Genomic DNA, 5,984 nt, shown 5'->3' on the forward strand with positions numbered 1-5,984 from the left:
TCTGCCTCCAATGCAAATTTGGTAACTACCCCCAAGTCCCCTGCCTCTTCTCTGCAGACTTGGGTATGTGAGAGAAGCCAAGTATTGTACTGACGACCAAATGTGCAGCGTCTGCATTGCACGGGTCTCCCATTGTCTGCCCGGCGGGTCTGTCAATAGACTGGGTTACGGTTGTTAAACTGCTCGTCGGGTCCTCGAGAGGCAAATGAGTTCAACTTGGTGCAGTTGTCAACACAAGCACTTCTTGTTTTTCTTCACGAACGTAACTAGACAAAACATACTGCTCCACTGTAAGTTTATATTAGCTGGATACTTAATTTCTATTATGACAGGAAACTTTTTTTTTTGAACCGCTCTTTGGTGACACGTTGAATATTGCCCAGCCATTGTCTTTAAAATAGCACATTGTGTTGGCTAATTTAAAAATGCAATGTACAACTATATGACAAGAAGCTGTTTACTTACACATACACTGTTTGTTTATTTATTTATTTATATACATATAAGTGTAAGTAAACAGCTTTTTGCCAAAGTAATCCTGCTCAGGTATCAGATTTTGTCTTCCATCTGGACATTTAACTTTGCGCAGTCGCACTGACTAAAGACAGTGTGGCTCCACACGAAGGATCCCGCCTTTATACCCAGGTATGCTGTGTTCGTATCCCTCCCGTTCATTAATCCTAAACTCGGTGCCTTGATTTATAAAATCACACCAACTACAGTTATTATGACAATTATCAACGCTGCATAACAGGATGCGTACAGTTCTTGACCTCTGATTACACTTACTGCTTTGCCCTATGAACAAAGAAGAACACCTGTAAGGAAGAGGAAGGGTGGGTTGCTGTTATGAAAACAGACTAGGTTCATGCACTATTACCGGAGGTGTGTACAGTAACACATTTCTCTCAGACATTTCTTTATGTGGTGTAATCCATATGCATATGGATTATATCCCCAACTATATGGCACTATTGCTATTTGCTGTCCTCTCTCATATGATGTCTTCTTGAGAGCAGTCCAGGAATTGAGGTTTTTGACATGTAATACAGGTCAGCAAATAGTCACCCTCAAATGTGAATGACTTTAGCTGTAAGCAATAACTTAGTGATATGTAAGAAGCCCTCTTTAATGTGAAGAAAAAAAATACCAAGAAAACAAATGTAACTTAAGTGTCAGATGGCACATTATTCTAACCTGGACTTTATTTATTTGGCTCTTATGACCAAACAAGTGAATTGATAATTGAATGTTATGTATGTGTAACTCTTCTTTTTTGACTAGTTAGCACTGAAGGAGTAAAAGAAAAGAACATTTTTAGAGGGGTTTTGTGTGGTAGGGCTTGTGTCTGAGGAAGGGCCTGCTGCCTTCTGGATTGAGTTTTCCAGCCTCTAATCTGAGTGATGCTATCCAGACTTCAGCTGCGAGGGCCACTTTATTTAGAGGGGGGTGGGGGTGGTAAAGGCAGGCATGCAGGCTGGCCTGTCCCGGCTTGTCCAGTCTGTGCACACACAGGCTCCTTGCTCGGGGAATATCCCAAATCAGCGGGCGTCATTCTGTCCGCTCTCTCCCTCCCAGCCCCCTGCCTGACAAGTGGCAGAGGGAGTGAGGCCAGGGAGGGGGGACAGAGAGGGGGTAGTCTGTACCAAACCTCACAGATGTTATTCTCACTACGCAGAGAGAGCACGTGCACAGGTCTTACTCCAAGAGCGAATGTAGGATTCAGGGCCAGTGCTACTGTTTTTCTGTTTTAATAAAGACACCTTTCACTGCTCCACAAACAGCTCTGCTAAACCTTTGATTTTTTTTTTTTACTTTTAGATTTCTGCTGTGTTTTTTGTATGTGAGAGTCTGTATGTTTGTAGTTGTGTGTATTTTAAGTTGTACAAACATACTCTTTCGGAAAAGAGCTGAGGTATATAAAAAAAAGAAGTCTTCTAAACCTGTTAGAGAAAAAATCGTTGAAAAGCTGTGTTAAAATGTCACACTTCCCTCTCCTCAAAATATGTAATGTCTCAATTTCATTCTGATCAAAAAAAAAAAAAAAAAACATGCACAAATATGGACTGGACTTTCTTGGTGTAGTGCAAACAGCACTGGAGGCCACGCATTAAGGAAGTGCTTCTGTGTGACATTTCAGCTCTGAACATCTCTTTCCCTGTCATATGCAAAGATTTCTTTTATTACTCTGAATTATCAGTTACTGACAATATTGTTCTGTAATTGATGTGTTGAGTGCAGTTTAATTTGCTTCTCTGTTCTGGCACTGATAATGATCTCTCTTGTTCTATGTATGCAAACAAATACAAAGCTGCAGATCCATTTTGATAAATTATGCAACTCCAAATGGCGTTCAATGCCCTGAAGATTCATTGTAGAATTATTTAATTCAGCCAGTGACTAAAATCACAAAGAAACACTGACACTGAAACTAACTAAAAATGCAAAGCGCCACATTATATCAATCATCAGATGATCTCCACCATATGGGAGGACAATCGAATTTTTAGCCACAATTGTACATATGGCTAGATGACCTTTTCATGCCATTCTAACCTAACACAGAAGTCCCTAAAATACTTCTTTAAAAAGACCTCTTTGAAGGTATCATTAAAGTCAATAATGATTGACATTTCTCCTTAAATTTGCCCACGTAGAAATAGTAAAGGTGATCTGATCCCCACTCTGCAGTATGCTTGCATGGTATTACTGATAGGTGCGTGCCCCCCCCCCCCCCCCCCCAACCCCCCAGCACAAGCCTAGCTATAAATACATCTATTCAGAGGCCCAGCATGGCAGCCCCTTTTCCTTTTATCTATTTTAGACAGCCATCAATGTATATTTTTACATCAGTACTTGGCAGACCTTCATGCTTCCTCATTTGAACAAGAGCCACGGTCAGTAGCTGCTCAAAATCCATTTAAAAGGGCCTGAACAAACATTGAACCCACCCTGAACAAGTGTGGAGCATGACTTTAACATGTCCTGGCACTCCTGCAACCATGAATACACCACAGAAAATTATTTTCAGTCTGAATTAAATTTACGTTTTATGTTATGGCCAACCCCTCCTTGACTCGAACAGCTTGAAGCTGTTCGAGAAACTAAATCATTGAAAGCTTGAAACTAAATCATTGACTATGCCTGTAATGTGATATTAATATGTAATAATGTAAAAAGTAATATGGAATATGTTTATCCACATTTTACTTTTCAGTTTATGAGCTGTATTGTTTGTATCACAATGTAAAGGCGCCTGAGCATCAAAGTCATCATGTTACTACCAAGATTCAATAGCAACCTACATTTCGCAAATCAAGAGTATCAGACGGTTACTGTTTCAAGTGCAAATAGCCTGCTGTATCCATTCTTCTATTCATTCTACCTTTCAACATTCTTAGGAAATGTGATCAATTGTAACAGCACAAAAAAGAGTGATGCTCTGGAAGTGATACATCTGTGTTCCTTTTTTATCATTATTATTATTTTTTCCATCTTAAATTGAGAACATGCCACAACATGTCCAGGTCTGCTGAAACAATCAAGCCCGCAGCCGAAGGACTAGGAAATAACAACAACAAACACGATACGCGCTCCCTTGGGGCCGCGTGGGCAGGAAGAGGAGACAACGCGTGCTGCCATGTGCCGCCTGCAGAAGTCTGCACAGGCCCAGCACCTGTTTACACCCCTAGGGATTGGGCGGACGGGACAGCTGGTGTGAGTGTGGGTGTGTTTTTTGGTGGGGGGTGGTGGGGGGCAGATGGGCCGCAGCAGACGAGGATGGAAGAAGGGCAGGTTTGGGGGGCCTGGGTGAAGAATCGCTCTGGACAAAAGGCACGTCGGCAGGCTGAATGGGTAATGACCATGCACAATCCGATGGATGATAATGGCATTGTAGTGGGCTGCACTCAGGGGACTTGGAGAGGAGGCTGGAGAGTGTGTGTGTGTGTGTGTGTGTGTGTTTGCGTGGTGGGGTAAGACGGAGTTGGGGGGTGGGCGGTGGGTCTTCAGCTGGAGAGCAGCAACAATAGTTTGAGGAAGGGGGGTGTTATAATAGGAAGCATGAGGCTTTGTGTGTCTGAGATCAAACTAAAAAAAACACAGCTCTGCTGCAAACTTGATAAGAAGCTTGTATTTGAAAACTAACATCAAAGCTCTGGTCTCTGGTTTGCTGTTTTTTTAATGAAATATAATCCTGAAATATCGGAGTTGAAGTCTAGAAACTACTACTGAAGTGGAGGTATCTACACTTGTAATTCAGGACACTTTTACTAAGGGGTAGATTTCATTGCAATTGAGATTTGAGTAATGTCAGTGTTTAGGCTACACGATATTTACAAGGCTCCAAGCTGACTGAGTTTGAACATATAGAAACATACAATTTACTTTATTACAGAATACTCACATCAATCATATCCAATAGCAGCAAAAATGTACTAAACTGATTAAAATAACAACAAGGACATACACATCTGTAACACTGACAGATTTAGAGGGTTCTCGCATTTAAGCTATTTTCAGTGGAAAGTAAAAAACTCCGAAACCATTTCCTTTGGTATCGGTTCACTTTCTGAATCTCTTGTTTTTCTTGAATCGCAAAATTCCTTCTTACTGCTCTTACAGAAGAGAAGAATCTAAGTTGCCAAGGATAGAGACCTAACTTCTAAGAGCTTGTTAAAGTGAATCAGGAGCACCAAAATTATCCGAAGGCCACAGCTGTGTCACCAAGGCCATGTTGCTGCTGACGACGGATACACAGCGAGGCATCCTGAAGCAGGGATGTCATCCAGTGCTAGTGAGTTTGTTTACAGAACAAGAAACGCCCCACTTGAGCCTCTCTGTAATTGCCAGCCCAGCAAACCACAGGCTGTGTGCGCCTACCTGAGACAAGTGAGAGACACCCACCACTGTTATTAAGCTCAGTTTACTTAGCAGCACTCAACAGCTGGCAAGGAGGGGTGGTGGAAGGGGTGCGAAGTCATGCTTCCGCAAAAACCACCTCGGCTGAGTCTGGCAAAACGCTGCAAAGCTGCTCTCTCCCTCCCTAAACCCATCAATCTCTCAATGGCCTCAACAGAGACAGCTCCAAATCTGCGGGAGAGCACACTACGTCCCAACCCCCCCTCTCTATGTGCCCTTCAGCCCCCCCCCCCCCCCCCCCCCCAAAAACGCCCCGTCTACAAACCTTCACCCAAGCTGCCTCCTTGTCCTGTCCTGCTGGCCAGGACACCCTGCACACTCCCCTAGGCCCTGAGATATTCCAGCCCCCATCCTCTCTGGACCCCCTTTGGTGTAGCAGAGCTGCAGATGGGTAATAAGGAGCAGGTGAATCTCACTTTCTCCCACCACAGTTTCAGTTCCACATCCCTGGTTAACACTGATGGCGGACTTGATAATCCCTTGGCTTCTTTTTTAAGCAGTTTGGTTTGAGTGCCTTTTTGAAAAAACTATGACGTATGTTTTACATTCAAGCTTTTTATTATTATTATTTACTAATCTACCAAAAGTGCTTACTTCCCTGAAAGCAGTTCAACAGACACACTGAATGTGTTGTGCTTTGATGGAGAAGGGGGTTGGGGGTTTGTGTTTCTACAAAAGCCTTGTACAAATAGAGGTTTATATTGAAATCATTCTAATCAAAACTACAGAAAAGCACAACCTGATATAAATAGCCAAAAGGGATGGCTGCTTCATTATTCAGCCCATAACTGTCTTAGAAGAAGTTGTGTGCCTTTTCTCCTAATAAGCAAGGTCGAGGCTAGTTTTTCCTTCAGTTGCTACACCTCGAGAACAAGACAAATACATCACCTTATCCCCATTTGTAGTCAGGGTTAGTTGCCAATTGCAACCGTGTGAACTGTCGAGAGAAAAAGTGTTTCTTTAATCAACTGAGCGTAATTGGTGGGAATTCCCAGTGTTTTCAAATATCTTTGTACCAATGCTATGCGGAACAAGGATATTTTTGTAAGTCTCCTGCGTACACG

Source organism: Megalops cyprinoides, chromosome 8 (assembly GCF_013368585.1).
Source record: "Megalops cyprinoides isolate fMegCyp1 chromosome 8, fMegCyp1.pri, whole genome shotgun sequence".
Taxonomy (NCBI): Eukaryota; Metazoa; Chordata; class Actinopteri; order Elopiformes; family Megalopidae; genus Megalops; species Megalops cyprinoides.